The 22,963-nt window shown below is 43.1% G+C and overlaps 1 protein-coding gene across 2 annotated transcripts in view; it reads right to left on the minus strand.

Moving 5' to 3' along the window:
• The window catches only part of LOC308311943 (filamin A-interacting protein 1-like), a 101,572-nt gene extending 87,748 nt beyond the window's left edge, over positions 1-13,824 (minus strand). The window contains exon 1 of one of the 2 annotated variants that reach the window (XM_080758748.1): positions 13,507-13,824. The gene's annotated coding sequence lies outside the window, so the exon portion shown is untranslated. Of the gene's footprint in view, positions 1-13,476 lie in introns of both variants that reach the window. The other variant, XM_080758750.1, reaches the window with a different exon arrangement.
• Positions 13,825-22,963: the final 9,139 nt, after the last annotated feature.

Raw genomic sequence — 22,963 nt, forward strand, 5'->3', positions numbered from 1 at the left:
CAAAACAGACTGTGTGTGTGTGTGTGTGTGTGTGTGTGTGTGTGTTTTCAGCGAGCGTTGTGGTACTGTGTTTGCTCTCCACGGAGTTGCCCTTATTAAGTGTCAGCATGCTTACCAACCCCACCCAACCACTCTCTCTCTCTCTCTCTCTCTCTCTTTAATTCTCTCTCTCCCACACCCCCCACACCCCCCGGATTCCAATGCTGTGTTTATGTGCCTGGGCTTGGGGCTCGGATGATCGCCCTGTAATCCACGCCACCCAGCGGCCGTCGGCCCTGCGGCTAAAATTAGGGGTGGTCATTCAATCCCTCCGCCCCGGGGGAAAAGGCGGGGAGAAGGCGAGAGCGAACAGATAGCCCACCTGACCGCACTTGGGCTCACGCCAGGCCAGCGGCCTTGTACTGTACTGTACTGTAACTGTGCTGTTTCCCCCTCAGAGGAACAGCAGACGGGGGCATGCGTTTGGTCCCATGTACTAACAGTCATAAGTCCAACAGCCTACCCAAACCCTAAACCTAACCCAGAGGAACAGCAGACGGGGGCATGCGTTTGGTCCCATGTACTAACAGTCATAAGTCCAACAGCCTACCCAAACCCTAAACCTAACCTCACAGGAAGCCACAGGTTAGTTTTAACCTGCCACCGGTTAGTTTTAACCTGCCACGCATGTCGGGAGCACTTAAGTGCCGATGCGACGAGGGGGCAATTTTAATATTACATTTAATTTTATTTTTTAAATCAAAGCGATTGAACATAATTGATCATTTTGTTACAAACGATAAATTAGACGGTTGAAGTTGCCAGACTGTTGACTCTCGCAATTTTCAATGGCTTCCGTCACATCATACAGTCTGGAGAACTAACTGGAGAACTGGGCTAATTTCGTCCATAGCTACTTGCCCAAATGTGCCGAAAATGTGATGACCTCATCATGTCATGACGGCTATGGCCTTTTTTAGCCCAAGGAGTGTTTTTCGTGCAAAACGAATGCTTGCAATGGATTCAGAATCATGAAAACCTCCTAGTTTGACACGTCACATGGTACTTAAATAATGATTTTTATGTTACAGTTACCGAGGCAATCTTTTTCAATACACTGACCGATGAATTATACACCTGAGGTAGTTTACAAGCAGAATGCACTGCAGCCTGCGATAATCAAATAATTAGAACATTGATTTGTTGTGTCGACGTGTTAATGAATGTCAGTGTTCTCCCATCTGTATTAAGGATCAGGCGATACATTAATATGTGTGATTTACACACATTGATTCACTCTTCAGAAAATGCACTTTGTCTGTGGACAAATTATACAAACTAATTATCCCTGAGAAGCTATGAATGTTCATACATGGATTGGACACGTGAGATATTGTACAAGAAAATGAGTGCCTACAGTATTCACGCTTACAGGAGAGTCACAAACTATGATATGCCGATACTAGTTTCAGATCTTCAGCAATTCTCAGCTGCGTACAATTGACTATGCAGACCACGGCCATCTTGCCATTGGAGTTTGGAAGCAATCGTTTTCAGTAAAGCAACATCGTGCCGGCAGTGGAATTTCTTCACAGAAAGTAGCTCATAACATGTCTACAGTGGGTTTTTGAGTGGTGCAACCACTCCAAGGAACAGCAATGTCCGTGTTCACCCATGCGCCTATGTGTTGTTCACCCACCTATGTGACGTTAATGAGCAACAGTATATGACTATGAGTACCAGTAGGGGTGCTGTTGTGCCAGAAACAGAGAGAGGGATAGTGCTGCACTGTTGCCTGCTAATGAGAGAGAGAGAGAGAGAGAGAGAGGTGGGGGGGGGGGGATTTTCTGTCTGGATGTATGGGCTGTCAATGGCAAATTGTGTGAACTGAGTGGTGCAACTCCCCTCCCCCTCTCTCTCTCATTAGCAGGCAACAGTGCAGCACTCTCTCTCTCTCTCTGTTTCTGGCACAACAGCCCCTACTGGTACTAATAGTCATACTGGTGCTCATTAACGTCACACGGACACATAGGTGAACCAACACATAGGTACAGTAGGTGAACACGGACATTGCTGTTCCTTGGAGTGGTTGCACCACTCAAAAATACATGAACCTGTGTACTGGCGCCCTCTACTGAAAGTGACGTCAGACTTCGGCGCTCTATGGTCAATACATTTGTGTTTTGACACAATGTGCTTTGAAATGAATTATATTTCTGTCGCAGACTACCACATGCCACCTTTAATTCAAGTACAGTGCAGTGTACACAACTCCGGCACTGACGCTGGGGGCCTTTCCGCACTGCACTGCAAAATCCCGGGTGTTGATTGAACTCTGAGAGTGTGTTGCAGTGTGCATGCCTATGAGTCATCTTGGCAGATGGGGGTGTAATACATCCGCCTCTTAATGCCCTTAATGCAGAGTACAGTTGGCAGTGGTGTAAAGTAACTAAGTACTGTACTTGTTGAGGTATTTGTCACTACATTTCAGAGGGAAATATTGTACGTTTACTCCACTACATTTATTTGAAAACTTTAGTTACTTTATAGATTTGAATTACTATTACAAAACATGCATCAACTACTTCAGTCCTATATACATCTACAAGGTCTAGATCTGCAATTTTGAAAAGATCTTTTAAACATTTGAAAACTTTAAATGGGACATTCTGCATGATCAGTACTTTTGTACTTTTACTCAAGTGCATTTTGAATTCCGGACTTTTACTTTTAACAGAGTATTTCTACAATGCAGTGTTGATACTTTTACTTTTAGTAAAATATTTGAGTACTTTCTCCATCACTGGAAGTTGGGCCTATAGCTATGGGCCTCATTCCATGCTGACGCTACTGGACCACTCCTACCCATCCCGACACACTGTGAGCTGCCAAAACGCCACAGTCTGTCACTGTGCCAAGGAACAGAACAAAAGGATGGGGTCATGATGTCATGCACAGTAGTGCGCATAGTTGCCAGTGGGACTACCTTTTAGGCAGAGCCTCGGTTTCGATGGGCTCTGATGGGACACTTGTTTTACATCTCCGGCTACTAGTAGGGTGGACGGGCGGTGTTATGTGACCTCACAAAAACTATGCCTAAACCTAACCCTAACCTGTAAAACAAGCGCCCCCTCAGCGACTCCCAGGCTCTGCGAAAAAGGTCATCCCATTTGCCTGTGGTGCCTGTTGGCTCAGCCAGTTTGTTAGTGCAGACCATATCGTCTCTGTTGGGCCAATTCCATCTATTTATCTATCTCACTATAACTATATACTAACTATAAATGCACCAAGTCTCTGTGTGAACGTCTGTAATCCACATAACTCGAGAACCGTTAGCCCCATCGACTTCAAATTGGACACACGCGTTCCACACCACCACAGGGAGGTGCTGTGCTTGTTGTCGAGTCGGTCAGACCCACGGTTGTCCAGAACCGCCCCAGAAAGGCCCTTGACCAGGGTCCATATATGGAGCTGGCCTGTTCTGACCTCACAACACTCCATATTTGGGCATGCCTGACACAGAACTCCATAAGCTAGCCTGTTTTGACATCCCAACACTCCATAATTGGGCATGGCTGACACTGAACTCCATATATAGGAATAAAGGGACACAGAGAAAGACATCTGACATCTGACGTTCTAATGGCATAAAAGAGACACAGACATAATCTGGGTGGGGCATGCATTTCCAACTTGCATCATTCCAAGTAGGCCAGTGCACGTTGGCACCGCAGTAGAGGGCCCACGCGGGCACGTCTCTAGTAACTATAAATGGCAAGTCTGTGTGTACGGTACATGTGTACGTACATCTGTAATCCACGTAACTCCAGCTCTGGACCTGATCACCCCTATATCTCCATATATGGAGCTGGCCTGTTCTGACATCATAATGATGTTCTGACACAGAGAGACAGATACCTGAAATCTACGGCCATAAAAGGGACACAGACTGATGGATGTACGGGTAATGCATAGCCGGGTTGAGCATGGATCTCCTCCAACTTCCATCGTTACCGGTGCTCTACAGCCGGGCACCGGTGACGTAACATGTCGATTTGCTCAGACACATATGACATGGAATTGTGGACAAAATCTTATCCAACGATAACAAAATATTGTTAGTTTTGGGCCTGAGAGGCTAAATGTCATCAAATGGTGGTCCGTGGCTCAAATGCCAAATAAATAATGGACCTTGTTAAGAAAACGGTCACACCGGCCGCCATACATGCTTCGCCGACATTCACCTCAGTGGCCTTTCGCTGCTCTCTTGTGCAGTGGACATGCTGTACATGCCTCGAGTAAGAGAGAGAAGGGGACATGTTAATGGGTCAGCAGAAAATAGCCTCGTAATTGTCCCTGTGATTCGACGAATGCCAGAGCCATGGCGTGCGTAGTCCCAAAGCCACCACTAAGCCCCCTTGTCATCTTGGTTGTAGGGCCGATCGCTATAGCAACACGCCGCATGCACAGCGAGAGAAGTGACAATGAATGTTTTGAGCTCAAGGCGCCCGGCGAGAATCTGGAACATTGTTTCCCCGGTACGCTCGGCAGTGCCCTCTTTGTACCGAGCCCATTTAGCATCAGTGCTGGAAAGTAACTAAGTGCATTTACTTGAGGTACTTAATTAATTAATTAATTTGACTTCTACTCCACTACATTTCAGAGGCAAATATTGAATTTTTACTCCACTACAATTATTTGAAAACTTCTGGTTATTATTACAAAACATACATTAAACAGCCCTACATTTCGGCCATTTGAAAATAGCCGATCTACAAGTTCACAATGCAACGCATTGTGAGTTTGTAGATCTGCTATTTTCAAAAGATTTTTCTACATTTGAAAACTTGAAATGGGACATTTCTGCATAATGAGTACTTTTGCTTTTGGTACTTCAACTACATTTTGACCCCCATACTTTTGTACTTTTACTCAAGAATTCCGGACTTATATATACTTATAACGGAGGCTCTGTTCTATATTGCACTATTGATACTTTTACTTAAGTAAAACATTTGCTACACCTGTGTAGCCTCGTCCCATCGCGTCCCATGGTGATGATTTTGGCGAGCAAACCGGTCGGCTCCCGTCCCGGCTGAGAATACAGCAGGAAGCTTCATGGGTCACGGTCGAGGATATGGCAACACGAATCTTGTAAAGGTTTCATTTACATAATGCGCACAAGTACAATGTAAGGCTAACGATATGACCTCGAAAAAACTGCTGTTTCATGGCTGCAGTGCGGAACTGTTCTCCACTCATGCAGCGTTTGATCAGCACATGATTCAGCAGAAGCTGACACGTTGGTTTGTAGCGCTATGTGAAGGGTACAGTGGTACGCTCTATCTATGACATGTAATATCAACTTAACCACTATAATACAGTAACTGCAGGGGAAAATGGTAAGATGATAATAATAATAATAATAATAATACAATTTTCAATAATGGCAAAAATAGCAGATCTACAAGCTTTCAATGCATTGCATTTAATGCATGCATTTAAAGTATATAATAGGCTTAAGTGGTTATGTATCATTCTTCCCTACTATAAGAATTCTGGTCTTCAAATCAGTTTCACCTGAGGTCAGACTAGCTAATGAATATGGCTGCACAGTCTTAGGCGCAGTATTGTACTGACTTTGACTGCCTCATGTAAAATGTCTCATTTGTCCATATTATGTAAATGGTGCATTTAACGGTTTATAGCACTTTTATCCAAAGCGCTTTACATAGATTGTGCAATACATTCACACACACATTCACTGATGGCGGAGGAAACTGTCAACCTGCACATCTGGGAGCAATTAGGGGTTCAGCGTCTTGCTCAAGGACACTTCGACGAGCTGGGAAACGGGGCTGTTCATCCTTTGACTTTCAATCGTGCTTCACTCGCAAACGGACCCACCTCTGTGCAGCCAGCGACGGTCGTACATTAATGAATTGTTCCCTCCCTCCCGTTGATTTACTGTGCAGAATGGTGAAGGACAGCACTCAACAATGTTCAGTGTTTCACGGTACAGTGAAAGGGAGGGAGGTCATTAAGATTTTGTACACTGCCCTTTTTTTCTTCTTTCTAATTATTTGTTCAGCCCAAAAAAATGTTGTCATGATTTGTCAACACGCCTATGGGAAAAATGAATGGGGAATTATTTCCTGGTGCCCTCATCGTTCTGAAAGGGGCTGGGACTGCGGCGCTCTATTAGGGGTAGAAGAATAATTTTCATAAAACTGCAATTTTCCTTGGCTCATAAAACCTTGTGTGTAGACAGTTTTATCAAAGATTCTGGGAGTATATATATATATATATATATATATATATATCTCAAACAATGTCTTTATGAGATTCTCCTGAGTCAGCAGCATATCTGCTCCAGGGTGTCTCTAAACTGCTGTATATATACCGTCCTCTATATACTGTCTACAGGACAAGCTCTTCTCTCCTGGATTCCGGTGGGACAAATGAACTTTCAGAAATAAAAACTGAGCCATCATCGTCATTCACCGCTGAGTGTTTATAATGCAGTGCAGACGGCTATCCATCACTGACTAGACCGTTGGTGCATCGCTGCAGCGCAACTGCAGACCCATTACTCACTTTTACACTTGCGGGGGAGATGAGCAAGAGTGTGTGTGTGTGTGTGTGTGTGTGTGTGTGTGTGTGTGTGTGTGTGTGTGTGTGTGTGTGTGTGTGTGTGTGTGTGTGTGTGTGTGCGTGTGTGTGTGTGTGTGTGTGTGTGTGTGTGCGTGTGTGCGTGTGCGTGCGTGTGCGTGCACATTGTGCTGTGACAACCAGAGCTGATGCAGCTGCGGCACCAAGCAGGCTTGTTCACTTGCCAGGCCCCCGGACACGACTTTGTGTACCATTAGCAACCTGGGACGGGACTTGTCCCACGGCGAGTGGAAGTATACAGTAGAGTAAGGTGTCGGCATTTAAGAGAGACGGGTTGTCCATTCACAGGCTTGTCGCTGCTCTCTGAATGATGTGCTTTGTTAAAAGTATGCAGATAAAGTAAAGTAGTGACTTTACTCTTTTCACATAGGAGAACAAGTAAATTGCACGTGCACAGCCACACACACACACACACACGTGGAACCCTTCCTCGCTATAGCCACTTGTTCCAAAAGCTTTCGTATGTGGCTATGGGACAGGGCTATCTGCGAAGGACGGCACCTTGCAATCGACCTTTGGTTGTATGCCACGCTATACAAATAGATTTGACGTGACTTGACTTGACTTGGCAGCAGGACTCTGCAGGGCAGTGAGAGAGAGAGAGAGAGAGAGAGCGAGAGCAAGCGCAGCAGAGCAGCAGTGGACAACATTAGCATTTCTCTCTTGATATATATAGTGCTCTTTTCCCAGAGCTCTTGCTGGTTGGCATTCTATGAGGGAAACAGGATCCCGGCAACTAGAAGTGAGCCCAACACTTCATTGCTTTGAGACGACAGGGGAACGCCCTGTGGTTCATTCTCCATACTGTGTACAATGTTACTGATAACAGCACGGTGCTGCATGGAGGATGCCTTGTCTGCTATTGCCTCGACTGTCACGGGACTTCAGTCGATGGAGCCAGGAATTATGCATTACCTTGTATAATGCACAGTGCAATCCTGTGTGTTCATAAAAAATGGCCCATGATACGGTAAATCGTGCAAACACAATCTTTAATCCCACCCAGCGAGCCCACCTCTCATGCGAAAGTAATTCAAAATTGAAATTCAAATGATGCAGCATGTGGTTTGTGATTCAGCTGAAACATGAAAAATGGATTGGAGAATACAAAATCAGAATTGCAGAAGTCAAGTACACACAGATTATAAATTAACATGTCCACTTACAATTTAGGCATTTGACAGACTCTCTCAATCCAAAGCGATTTACAGTAAGCAAGAACAAAGCATGGTAAACCATGTATTACCATTGGTATAGATGCATAAAGAAATTGTCATCAAGAACCATACGTACGCTAAGAACCTAACAATAGAGCACCGAAGTCTGACGTCAATATCTCAATGGGCGCAAATCCACGGGTTCATATACTTATTTGCATTGTAATCCCCATAGGAGGATTTTAGATTGCCTCATATGAGAAAAATATGTGAAAAATAAACAAATCATCCAGGCCGTTTCACTCATATGGATATGAAGAATCAACTGACTAAGAGAAAACGCTAATGTTACTGCTGCTGAAACTTTTTTTTGCTAGAAACAGACTGTATCATATATGATACAGTTGACTGTCGCAAACGATACAGAGACTAATATCTGACAATAACGGAGAGACAGCATGTTTATTTTTGGACCACAATGCTTATAGTAGACGATATTAAGATCACCCCATGTTATTCTCCATAGAGAATTACTTCCGTGAACATGGGGAATCGAGGGGATGAGCGAGTGACGTCAGGACTTCGGCGCTCTATGCAATATCTAAATAATGAAACTATATGCGTACGGTATATACTATAGAGTGCTATTGTCTATCTATGTTACATAAGTTGAGCCTTTGTATACGCCTGCAAGGTCGTCGAGGCTAGGGCAAGTGCTACGGGCTATGATTGAGCCCAACATCATTTTTGACAGTTCTGAAGCATTAACCACTGCACTCGCCCACTTTGTTCAAGCTATACCTCAACTATATTGTCTCCATCGTATGGCTGCAACAACTCTGTGCTGTGGATGCTGGCAAAGGCCTTGGGCTACATACGTAGGAACCGTACTGTACTATTTTTACACTGTCAGAGTTCAATAAACACTCCGAATTTTACTGTGTAGTGGAGCTTTATAGCAGGCCACGCATACTGATGTGAAGTAGAAGTGATAAAATGGGCTTCACTCACAGCTTTGTGTCATGTTGCGATTCTATCCGATTTTATCTGTGGCGCATGTCAGGGCTGCCATTGCGAATTCTTTGTACCCCATTGCGATGTGTCGACAGGAATTTAATGGGGCTTTTCCATTGCATAGAACCAACTAGACTCGACTAGCTTCGCTTTCCACTGCAGATAGGACCTCGACCTCGACAAAAGTAAAAATGTGAGTGATAAACAATGCTACATTTGTCCTGTACAGCGCAACACATTTAGGCAAGAAATAGGACTTGACCGCGGGGTCCCCCAGGGCTCTGTACGTGGTCCAATCCCTTTTCCCCCTCTACACAAAACTCTCGTTGCTGAAAATGGCTGATCTAAAGGCTCTACAAGATCTATAAGCTCACAAGGCACCAAGATTCATAACATGATACGGATTGTTCGCCCCCAGAATGGGGATGCTACAGTTCATGCGGTTAATGTCTGTTAACAGGAGCTTCCATGCAGTATAGGGACGTCTGGTCTTCTCTGATCAAGTCTGCAGTGTTTACACGTTGCACATCACCGCTTGGTGTTGCCTCAGATCCCTCGCTTGGAACCGCTTGATGTTGCCTCAGCTCGCTCGCTTGGAACACTGATGGAGGTGACACCAAAAAAGAACCAGGTATTTTAGTGAGTCTGGACTCACTAAAATACCTGGTTCTTTTTTCTTTTTTTTTGAGTCGATTGGAATGTTTCAGGCTACGGAAGGTACTGGGTCACCCTTTATAGTTGAAAAGCGCCCAAACATGTATCAGTTTAAGCCCTTATTTTATTATCAGGGTTCGATGTATCAGTCACATCTTCGTCCCATGGTCATTATTTCTAACCTTATTCTCAGTAAAAAAGAATACAAGAAGCACCCGACCAGTCGGCGGAAGAAAAAATGATTTTTACCAGAAACCGACAGGGTAATACTGGAAACTAATTTGGCAGAATAATCAGCATGTGGTTTGAATTAATTAAATGTATGTGTGTGTCTGTGTAATATATAGACACACGCACACACACACACACACACACACACACACACACACACACACACACACACACTTACACTTACACTTACACTTACTTACACTTGTACTGTGTTAATTATTGTTATCTATCTCTAGCTGACACCTGCATTTCCCCACGGGATCAAGAAAGTTCAGTCTCTCAGTCTGTCTGTCTAACACACACACACACACACACACACACACACACACACACACACACACACACACACTGCACGCACCATAACCATGCCATCTGCCCTGTCTAGCCAACCCTCCTTGGCCTACGGCAGATTATTGCACCAGCAGCAGATTACTAGTCCACCAAATGCATTGGTGCATTTCATGCATGTTGTTGTCAGTGGTGTAAAGTTATGTAAGTCTAGTAACTTAAGTAACTGGTCTCACTGCTGGTCTCACCAGCTCCCGTCCGCATCTCATTGTAAATAGAATATCTAAACGCGTGAATCTTTTCACAATGATGTTATTTTTCAGAAAGGAAGCCATTGAGGGTTAAAATGCGTCTTAATGCTTCCAACTTGAGTAGAATTATTAATGTTCTGTACAAGTGTCCATGACAAAGAAAATATATGATGTGGAGACAATAAAGACTATTATTATCATTATTATTGAAGGAGGTAACAGTCCATTTGCTCAGTACAATATTTCGGGGGCATATTTAGAATGTCTGCAGGGTTGAGTATGTTGAATCTAGTTTGCAATAATGAGGATTTAGTTGACACAATGAAATAAAATGGCGATATTCAGTGTGGGGCAGACGGTCTGTCACAGCCAGATTTGGGAGACCAGTAGCTTTGTTGTTGCATGAAAGCGGTAAAATGAGACTTTCGTGGTTGTTTTCGTCTCAGATTTAGTCCAACAGAGGGACACAGTATAACTCTATGGGGACACAAAAGCGACACAAAAGTGGGACCCGGAAGTATCTCTGGAGGGGGCGCTCACGTCACGGCTAAAATACTGAATAGGGACGACATGTAGGAAGGAAGCGAGATCAGTGTCCATGACATCACACTGATCACAGACACTTTGAAATATCTAAAAACACATATTACCCACATAAAACCCACAGGGAAGTGTTTCTTGTCCCCCAAACATCATTAAAATAAGAGCTGGTTGCAAAAGGGGTGAAGTGGCCCTTCTAGAAATGAAGTGCTTTGCATTTGTGGTATACAATATACACATATTTGAGAAGTTGGCCGTTTGCCACAGGCTGCGTCTGAATGTGCTCTGATTGTCAAACATCCTAAACAGATCTGCTTCCTGCAGTAGAAAAATAATCTCTCTCTCTCTCTCTCTCTCCCTCTCCCCCCCCCTCTCTCCCTCTCTCTCTCTCTCTGTCTGTCCGTCTGTCCGTCTCAATTTACTTCATTTACTTTACTGTCAAAACATTTGTCCTTCTCAGCTCATTTTATGGGGGTTTTACTGGCAAAACATGGGATTCCCACCCCCCCCCCCCCTTCTGTCCCTGTGTCTTCCACACCTCTTCACATGACGTTTCCAAACTGAGATGTGGACGAAGGCCCAGTCAGTAACTTGACCTCCCCCCTCTGTCCCTATTCCGTCCATGACAGCCTCCTCTCTCTCTATCTCTCTCTCTCTCTCTCTGTCCCTATTCCGTCCACAGCCTCCTCTCTCTCTCTCTCTCTCTCTCTCTCTCTCTCTCTCTCTCTCTCTCTCTCTCTGTCCCCAGTGAGTCCTCAGTGCTGTGAGGGGTCTCTGATGGCCGCGCTGCCCTTTGGCAGTGGTGTAAAAAAAAGTACTCACATGTTCTACTTAAGTAAAAGTATCAATACTGCAATATAGTAATACTCACATTACAAGTAAAAGCCCGGGAATTAAAACATTTTACTTGAGTAAAAGTGCAAAAGCATTGGCATTGCAAAAGCATTGGTACAAAAGTAGAGAGTACTCACTAGGCAGAATGTCTTTAAAATGTATACATTTCTTTTGAAATTAGCAGATCTACAAGCTCACAATGCGTCGCAAAGCAACATTGTGAGCTTGTAGATCGGCTATTATATAGGGCTGAAGTGGGTAATGTACAGTATGTTTTGTAATAAACACTCAATTAGTGTAAAGTAACTAGTAACTAAAGTTTTCAAATAAAAGAGTAAAAGTACAATATTTGCCTCTGAAATGCAGTGGAGTATACCTGTAGTAGAAGTGCAGAAAATTAAAGTAACTAAAGTAAACAACTCAAAATTGTACTTAAAAAAAAGTACAGTACTTAAGTAAATGTACTTTAGTTACTTTCCACCACTGCCCTTTGGAAATACCCTGGCTGACAGCGGGACACAGTCCTGTCACGGAACGCCCCCCCCCCCCCCCCCCATGTCCACAAGAGGATATCGCTGTCCAGAATATAACAGGGTGAATTATTGGCCCGTGGCTTTGATGTGCAGGAGAAAAAAGCGGGGTCCTGCGTGGCGCATGGCCACCGCCGCCCATGGGGACAATATCGGGTTATGCCCCTGTCAGCGAATTCGATTGAACAACGCTGTCGGCTGGTTTTTATTTTGGTTGCCACAGTGTGCAGTATAGTGGCAGCCTCGCGTGGCCAGCCTTCATCTGCCTCTGCAATATTGCCCCAGGCAGATTAAAGTCTGGCTCCTCTCTCAAGTGTGACTTCACGGCTGAAATGGTGACGGCCAACCAGATTTGTTCTGGAACGAGGCTGTAACCAACCAGGGGCCCAGTATTCAAATATCGGTCGGGACATTGCGGGGAAAAAAAATCTTAACACTGAGAGGAACGAGACTAATATCCATGCAGTGATATTAGTATCGCGACGCGAGGTTAGTATAGTGGCTCTCTGCAGGACCAAGGTGGCTGTTATGTTGTCAACCATGAGGACCTCACTTTCTCTTGCATCTAATCTACGGTTATAGCACAAACAAAACAATGAAATGCGTACTGTACTTAAACAATAAATACAATAAAAATAAATGCATTGGGCTGTTGCATAAGATGCATGCAAAAGACTATGTTATGATGTCATACTTTATTGTCCGCTCACGCACTGGAACTTGATTTGATTTAAATTAAATCAAGTCAGGTGAAATTAGATTGAGATTAGCAGATATCCCGTGAGTCCCTGCGTTTCGTTTAAAACCCAGGTGCAGTGCTGCCACAAAGCCGGCCTAGACGTACTCCTGCAGAGTTAAATCTCACAAGTATCCATGTGCACTTGAACTGATTACTGTTTACTATTGCCTCCATTGGGCCGCCGTGCATCTCAACCGATCCAGCATCATGAAGACAATCAACAATAGATTAGATAGATTATTGACAAGTTGCATGATTTCCAAAACCTGCATTGTACCTTGTTTTCTCTGCGTAGCAGCAGCAGCAGCAGCATACACTATACGCTATGGACATTATACTGCACAACCTGAGCACAGTGAGCCTTCTCTTTCAACCAATCCAATTCATACAAACCAAACTACAGTTAAGTACTGAATCAATCTGTGAAAGGTTAAAATGTGTGGATGCAATTGTTACTCGTGTATTAACAGTATTTCATTATCAGTCCATTTTATACACCCGCAAATACTGTAGCATGCACGCGTGCACACGCACGCACGCACACACATACACACACACACGTAGTACATAATTACATATACATAGACATCTCTAACTGCAGAGCTGTAGGGTCTCACCTCTCGCAGCTTGAAGCCGCTTCCTCTCCTGAGCTGCTGCCTTGCTGTCGCCTGTTCCTCTGCGACACCACTGACAAACACCACGCGTTATCCTGAACCAGTGAATCCACAGTCTTCTACTGCCTTCTCTCTTCCTCTATCCCTCCTGCTGCCTCCGGCAAGAGTCCCCCTCCCTTCTCTCTCTCTCTCTCTCTCTGTCTCTGTGTCGTGCGTCCTCGGCTGACCTCCGCTTACAATCCAGGTGGACCGGTAGATGTGTGCAATAGGAAGAGAACAGAGCAGAGAGGGGAGAGAAATGAAGTGAAGTGTAAGGCCGTCTCCTGCAGCCCAGTGAGACAGAGAGAGAGAGAGACAGACAGAGAGAGAGAGAGACGGGCTAGAGAGGGGGGAGGGAGACAGGACCTGCCATGCGGATAACACCCCTGTCGCCGCTAAATTTAAACCAGCCTGCCTCTGACACCTTTAGCCATAGGTCCCTCCCCTCCCTCTCTCTCTCTGTCCCTCTCAAACACGCACACACACACACACACACACGCACACACTGTGCCATATGGCACTTATCAGGGGCCTGAGCCTACAGTATATGGGAGACTGCAGCAGCTCTCCCTGGAGGGGGTGTGGGGTGCAAGGTGGGGTCAGGGAGAAACGGGTATATACGTACATGTTGCAGAGAAATAGCTTTGTTTTAGTTGTTGGTGAATAATGTACACCGAAATGGCACAATCTGCAGTTCCTCTGGCACATGGTCAGAGCGAGCGTGTGTGTGTGTGTGTGTGTGTGTGTGTGTGTGTGTGTCTGTGCGCATGTACTGTGCGGATCTGTTTGACAGAGGTCAGAAGCCATAATGCAGCTATTAATGGCCTTGCATGAGTTTTATATGGCATGCTGAGCTGTGTTGAATACAGTTATTTATTTTGTGTGTGAGAGAGACGTGTGAGACTAGCTGTCCATTCAAGGTCTGCATCTTCAATCACACTGGGAGGATCTTCATTGTGTGTGTGTGTGTGTGTGTGTGTGTGTGTGTGTGTGTGTGTGTGTGTGTGTGTGTGTGTGTGTGTGTGTGTGTGTGTGTGTGTGTGTGTGTGTGTGTGTGTGTGTGTGTGTGTGTGTGTGTGTGTGTGTGTGTGTGTGTGTGTGTGTGTGTGTGTGTGTGTAAATAATTTTGGCAATGTTAGCTAATCACCACTGCACGGTTGATAAGTCACGGACATTTGAGTTTTTTCATAAATCAATATTTTTTCGGCTACACTTTTCAAATCACTCCATTTTAAATTGCATTAAAAATGTAGAATGCAATCATAAAACATTTATTTTTACATTGTGTCTTGGTTATGTCAAGGTGTCAAGTTTCTGCAAGCAATATAATCCAATGGCTTCCTCGAATATAAAACAAACGACACACTACGGCATGTTTTGGAAAATGGTCGGCTGTAATGTTGAGCATGTTACAGTTCATAGTCAATGGACCACAGCTATGATATCCCATGAAATATGAGAACAAGCCTGGTACAGTGGTGGAAAGTAACTAAAGTACATTTTCTTAACAACTGTACTTTACTTGAGTATTTCCAATATCCAGTACTTTTACTTCTACTCCACTACATTTCAGGTCCAAATATTGTACTTTTACTCCATTACATTTATATAAAAACACTAGTTACTTTGTAGATTTTGATTATTATTACAAAACATACATTAACTACTTCAGCCCTGTATACATTTCGGCCGTTTGAAAATAGCCGATAAAGCTCCCAATGTGTCGCGACGTGACACATTGGAGTATCATTGCATAATGAATACTCTTACTTTTGGTGCTTTAAGTACATTTTGATGGCGATACTTTTGTACTTTTACTTGAACTCCGGACTTTTACTTGTAACGGAGTAGTTCTGCATTGCAGTATTGATACTTTTACTTAAGTAAAACAAATTGAGTACTTTGTCCAGCACTGGTGTGGGGTTTTCACAGCAGCACATCCAGGGAGTGGTACCAGCAACCTTCCTGTCACAACAAGCACGGGCCACGGATCTCGCCGTCAGCAGATTGGGTTTCTGCTCCGTCAGAGGTGACTGACAAATTAACACTTTGCAAGCTGAGTCACAGGAATACCCACTAGAACTGCCCTGTATCTGTCTGTAGCTTCACTAGAATACACCACAGAACTGCCTGTGTCTCTGTCTGTAGCTTCACTAGAATACACCACTAGAACAGTGGTTCCCAAAGTGGGGTCTTGATCCAGCTAAATGATAGTTTGGAACCTAATGGACCCTTGTGGGTCTGTAACTCTGTGAGTGTACAAATGTATTTGCATGCATTTTGTACACTCTCAGAGTTAAATTAACATTGACTTTACAATATAAATTGGGGTCCCAGAGATAGAAATGCCATGAAATGGGGATCCGTACACTAATGTATGACAGGTTGAGAATCACTGCTAGCCGTAAAAATCTTCTCTTATGGGGGTCCCTGGCATGTCTCTTCAAATGGGGGTTCGCTGGCTAATAAATGTCAATTTGGGGGTCCTTGACATGAAAAAGTTTGGGAACCACTGCACTAGAACTGCCCGTACTGTATGTGTCTGTAGCTTCACTAGAATACCCACTAGAACTGCCTCTGTCTGTCTGTAGTAGGGCTTACGTCTAGTGATTTTTACTAGTTGACTAGTTGTCTAGTTTACTAGCCGACTAGTTGTTTATTTTGCAATAATAATAAATAAATAAAAACTGTGTACATTGGTGACTACTATAATTATAATCTAGCTGATCTTGAGGCCTACAAAAATAGGAGGGAAAAAAACTAGTCAACTAGTACCAATGAGGTCAAGTAGTGCAGGGGTTCTCAACGTTTTTTGGCTGGGAACCCCCAGAAATGTTTTGGCTGTGTCTCTGTTGCTTCACTAGAAAACACCACTAGAACTGCCTGTGTCTCTGTAGCTTCAATAGAAAACACCACTAGAACTGCCCGTATCTCTGTCTGTAGCTTCACTAGAATACCCACTAGAACTGCCTGTGTCTTGACTCTGTAGCTTCCACGCAAAGCACACTTTGAAACGAAAACCCTTTGAAATATTCCACAAAATGAAATGTGAATCAGTTTCAGCATTCCATGTGAGCACAGAAGTCAATTATTTCTACTTGACACGTTCGATTTTCCTTTTCCTGAAAAGTAATCGTTTTAGAATAAAAATGTATAAAATGTATTATGTATTGATTGATTGATTCGTTTATTAGACAGAAATGTAAAAACAGCAACAGAGTACAGTCAAACACCAAAAAACAGGCCTTGCGGTCTTGTTTCCATTTCCTGTAGGCCCTATATGCAATCAATTCATAGACAATATCACAATATCAAAGTAAACCTTTAAACCCAAGGATTGCTTGAGAACACGTCACATTCACAGCATCATTGTCCAGTCCCCTCTCCCCTGACATATTATATTATTGTCAGAAGCTGCAGGGTCCCACGGTGTAACTGTACCCTGACCAATATAATCACACAAGCCTCAAATATTTAACCTCACTGACAGGACCAGGTCCAGTGACGCAATGCATCGTAAAGCACAAGGCTAGAATGTTTCCACCTATAGGAATCCTTGTCTACCTCTCATTATATTTGTTGAAATTGTGAAATCTGTGGTTTAACCAAAATTGAGGTTTGTCTGAAATATTTCATTGTGTCATCATAGAGCAGCTGATTCTCAACCTTTTCAGGTTGTGACCCCCCCAAAAAATAATCATATTTGAACTGGGGACCCCCAAAAAGAATCATATTTGAACTGGGGACCCACCTCCCTGACAAGCACATGGAATTGTACAAGTTGAGACATTCAATTTAGTTTGACTCGGTTCCACAGATAAATATTGTGGAAAAAGCTGATCTACAAGCTTGCGAGTACTTTTTCCACCACTGGTAACTTTCCAGGAAAATAAAGGTTGTATAGTCTAGTGTTTATTAGCTTGGAATCCCCATCGATGATGTACTGTTAAGCATGTTTCAGAACTGTCCACAACCTAGAGATGGAAGTTGTGTACATATTATGTAAGCTACGTCACATGATAGCAGGCCTGGAATTTCATGAGAGGCAAAGCCACTTGACCTTTGGTGTTATAAATTGTTTGAGGGCACAAAGGCAGCAAAGGCCAAATGCCAGGGCAGGAAAGCCATAAAATAAAACAATCATTTTAAGACCACATAAATTAATGTACCGGTAATTGAATTTGAATCTAGTATAAGTTAACTATCAGTTAAATCATAAGTAAATTACTTTTTTTTTAAAGAAAATAATGTATTGGTATTAATAATAATAGAATTCAGAGTTCAGAATCCGAACAAAAGACGTAGGTTGTTTCAAAACTATATTGACAGAAAAGAGGCAGAGGATAAAAGAGATAAATGAGTAGTGAGGCATTGATATGAGGTCACTGTGGCCCCCACGCCTACCAGAAGGCCACACCGAGGGGCCATGGCAGCCAAGGCCTTCATCATGGGCTCCATGAAATTCCTATCCTGCTTGATAGTAATTTAGCCTTATATTACAGCTAATTTCTCATGTTAATAGCTTATCTGCTTATTGTAAATGTAATATGCCGATTGATTGTTTCCACTTACTGTAGGTGATGTCCAGTGGGAGAAATAAGAGTTAGCAAAAAAGTTCACTAGTAGTATTTCTATTTATGACTTGAAAGCTGGAGTGAAGGGAATTTCCGGAACAGACGTTTTTAGTTACCATCTCTCCCGTATGACAATGACGTGTATAAGCTAGTACTGTGTCTCTGCCTCGTCTACAACTGTATGATTGATGAACGTCTTTGCATTTGAGTCATAGCTTCTTGTTAGAGAGTGTATAGAGTCTCTCAAGCCTACTATTACACCGTCTTCGAAGAGAGTCTGGTTCTGCACTGGATGTTGTCATTTACTTTCATTTCATTGAAACTTTCACTTTATATTTACTGTATTTATTTATTTTTGCTGATCAGCAAGCTACATAGGCTTTGGCAAGTTTGATTCACAGTAGGACATATTTACACGACTGCAGTGTGTGGGTAAGCTGAAGCGGGACAGTCAGTTTATTTTCTGTGGAAATTTGTCAGCGCTTCGATGTGCAGACTGTTAAGTGGAAGCATTTGAAAATTGTGTGAACTAACAAGTCTGTCTTACAATTACAATTTAGGCATTTAGCAGATGCTCTTAATCCAGAGCAATTTACTCTAAGCAAGAACAACACATGGTACTCAATTACAAAAAGAAATAGTCATCAAGAATCAAGAACATCAGTCTAACAGTGGAATATCTATATAATGAAAGTATGTGTAATTGCGTATACACTAGTGCCATGTCTACATAAAATGCTATCTAAAATTACATAAGTTGAGCCTTTGCATATGCCTGTAAGGTCGAGGCTAGCTACCGCGAAGTGCTACGGCAAGCGCTAAGATGGAGTCTGAAGAGGTGGGTTTTCAGACTACGGCAGAAGATTGGGAGTGAATCTGTAGTTCTGATTGCAATGGGAAGTGCGCTCCATCGTTTTGGAGCCAGAAGGGAGAACAGTTTAGGACGTGTGGAGCGTTGTCCTGCCATTTTTAGTGAATGTTCTTCCAGCTTCCCTCCTTTGGCTCATCTGAGCGTGCAGGAGGGTTTGTAGGGTCTGAACAGACTTTGAATATAAGTGGGTGCCATACCTCTGGTTGCTTTGAAGGCCAGCATCAGAGTTTTGTACTTCCGGGAGCCAATAGAGGGAGCGGACATGTGAGAATTTTGGCTGGTTGAAGACCATGAAGCCTCTCTTGAGAGACAAGAAAGTGTATGAGCCTATTTATGATATTTTTATCTGTTGCAACTTGCTTACAATGCTGTGACCTCAATACATGCCCAGCAGTGAGTGTCCTTGTTCCCCTTCACTTGGCATTCTTCTGTAACATTGGCGACACATCCTGTACAATGCACAAACCAGGGAGACTAAAAGATACACACACTGACACACATACAGTATACCACAACTTTATTATTATCAGGGGATTGCGTCAGCTGAATTATTAATTGTATTGATTGATATTGTTTCCTTCCTGGTGGAGTTGCGCTGATTTTGTTTGTTGTGGGTAAGAAAATAAAAATCTATTCCACCTTGAAATCATAATTGACTATTATGCAGACCGCATCCATCTTGCCAGCAAGGTGGAAACTAGATGCAATTTCTCATTGACATCCAAACAGAATCATGCATAGAAGGAAGCATGAGGTCAGTCCGCTACCGCTAAATGGGTTGCAAAATTGTGAGATAAACATTATGAAAAAAAAGTCCTACCTGATTGTAACTATGTCAAACTCACCAACATTGCAGCTGTACTAAAATCGTTTAGTTTCATGAAAATCCACTGTAAACATGTTATGAGGTAGTTTCTATCAAGAAATTCCTTGCAGATGATTATTTTTCTAAGGGTCAGAGTTTGGAAGCACTCGTTATCACTAAAGCAATGCCCTGCATTATGTGCAAATTCAAAACAGGTGGTACGCAGGGCCGTTCAGTGACTTGGACGAGCACTTCCAAACGCCAACACAGAAACATTATCACCTGCAAGGAATTTCTTGATAGGAAGTAGCTCATAACAAGTCTACAGTGGATTTTTATTAAACAAACACTTTGCAGACAGAGGATAATTCAAGCTTTTCGTACAGCTGCAATGTTGGTGAGTTTGACGTTGTTTAATACAATCAGATAGGACTTTTTTGCTTGGATGAATGGGCTTTCAATGGGAATTGCACCTACAGTAGTTGCCACACACACACACACACACACACACACACACACCCACCCACACACACACACACACACACACACACACAAAGCCTCTGGCGTGCTGTTTTATCAGCCTCCTCACCACCTGTCTCTCTGCCCACCCTGCTCTATACACTCCATAGTGGGACAGCTGGCAGAAGAATGGCCATTTGGGGATGCTGTTCTCAACTTCAGGGAGCTTTTACAGAAGAAGGTTCACTCAGTCTGCGTGCATGCGGGGGGGTTGGGGGGGGGGGGGGAATCGTTGTTGGAGTGATTGAATATTTGTTTGTCTAAATTAGTGTCTGAGAGGTTTTGGAGCCGTAGCCGTAGCGTGTGTGTTTGTGTGCACACTCGGGTGTCAAGTCAAACCTTACCTGTCATTACAAGCACAATTAGGCATGCCTAATTGATATTACATGATATGTCGAGTAGGGTTGATATGAATAGGGTTGAAAACCATTGCACTAAAGGCAAGACTGACGGAGGATTATCCCAAATGACCCACAGCCAAATTAAATACTGTAATACCATCTAAATCAATTTAACCAATTTAACCCTATATTTTTATTCAGCTAGCTCATTGGTTTTCACATCAAGGTCCATTATTTATTCAGCATTTGGGCCACGGACCAGAAGAATGGAGAATTTACGTCATATAATATATGACGTAAATTCTCCATTCTTCTGGTCTTCATCTACATGTTATGTAGATGAGCAAATTGGCTATTTCTGTCCTACACAAACATTAAATTCCCATTGTCAATGAATGAATGATGTATGATGATAAGAGCGCCCCTCACTTCAATACATTTCAAAGTTCAAATATATGTGAAATACTTTTCCCTTTCAGGAAAACATTTCCCCCATGCATTTGATGCGCATAAACAGAAGTGCTTGTTTGACAGCCCCCCCCCCCCCCCCCCCCCCCCCAGGTCCTAAAGGAATCACTAATATGTTGAAAGGGATATCAGGGTGATCTTTATGGAGCGCGAGATTTGTTGGGTGCAATGTAAAACGATGCAAATCGCTTCCACTAGGGCAATTAATATATGCCAAGTCGGTGTTGTAAAAGCAGCTGATTTATGGCTCTCCTGCCCCACTTCCTCTTCCTTCTGACTTTGCTTCCGCAGCTGATCTGGGACCAGAGGACAGTTTAAAAACAGAGCAATTTACAACTCGGCAGACGTACACTCCCTCTTGAGCTCCACTAAACATTTGGTGTCACACTGACTGACAGTGTGACACTCTGCGCCCAGTTTAAAGATAGCTCGTTCCTGTGGGTGCCCTATAGAAACTACACTGCATTGGCCCCATCACTCACTCACTGTTGACTGCTTTTTTGTTAAGTTTGTTATTTTACTTGGGGGTAGTTGATCATAAGTATACAGGTCCAATCAATACTATACTGTATTATCCCTTTATTTTATTTAACGGGCCATCAATAATATTGTCACTGGAGTAGTTTTACAGTACTTTCAAACTTGGTTATGAAAGGTGCAGCACATACAAACATTGTATTTTGATTACCGGAATCACAATCATATGATGTTCTTGTGTCTGCTGACTTCAAACTTATAACCTAGTTATAGCTTAAATGGCTATGCATACAGCAATGCATACAGTAAGCTATAACTAGGCTACGTTTGAACTTAGTGTGAGGTGTTGCAACAGGCTCCTGGTGCTGGGATTATCTATTTTATGACACAATTAACGGTATAACTGAAGCAAGGCTAAATGATACACAGCACTCAGATGAGCCAACTAACATTCAAAGTATTGTTGATGCACTTCATTGTTCTGTAGCACCATCTGAGCAATTCACATAAATAGTAAATTAAATAAAACTAGCCCTTACCCGTTGTGAGATATTGACCCCCCCTCCTTGTGGCCGTGGGGGGTACTGCACCATGGTTGCATTTTCGCATTTTTAATTCAATAATAAATAAATTATTAATCATTAATGTGTTAAATCGAAAAAAGGGCTTCATTACGTCCTCCATATTATTATTATGGTCAATGCCTGTGTGAAAAGTGGGAGTGATTGGTGCAGGCGGTGAGGAGCTACGGCAGTGACAGTGACAGACAGACATTCAGACATTAACTGAATTATAGTATGATGATGATGACTGAATTATAGTTTGATACCTAACAGTTTACAGCAGTAATTTTCCTTTGGTGCCTGGCTGCCACTTAAGTTCTCTACTAAATGGTGGAAGTTTGTCGCCATCTGCTGACCAAAGGTGGGAATAGCTTCTTATGAACTAGGTGTAAATACTTTTCGACACTGAATCCGAACTAGGATATGGAAGAAAAGGGTAATAGCCTAATTTGTCCACTGACGAAGTGTGTGTGTGTGTGTGTGTGTGTGTGTGTGTGTGTGTGTGTGTGTGTGTGTGTGTGTGTGTGTGTGTGTGTGTGTGTGTGTGTGTGTGTGTGTGTGTGTGTGTGTGTGTGTGTGTGTGTGTGTGTGTGTGTGTGTGTGTGTGTGTGTGTGTGTGTGTGTGTGTGTGTGTGTGTGTGTGCGCGTGTGCGCGCGCGCGCGCGCGCACGCATGCATTGTTGAAAATGTCATAACAGCAACATGTTAAGAATAGATATACCTATTTCATCAAGAAAACGCAAAATTACATCACTTTTTCTTCAAGGCATAATGGCAGTTTAATTTTTAGCTATGGTATTATT

This window comes from Protomyctophum bolini (genome assembly GCF_963924005.1).
Source record: "Protomyctophum bolini genome assembly, chromosome: 24".
NCBI lineage: Eukaryota > Metazoa > Chordata > Actinopteri > Myctophiformes > Myctophidae > Protomyctophum > Protomyctophum bolini.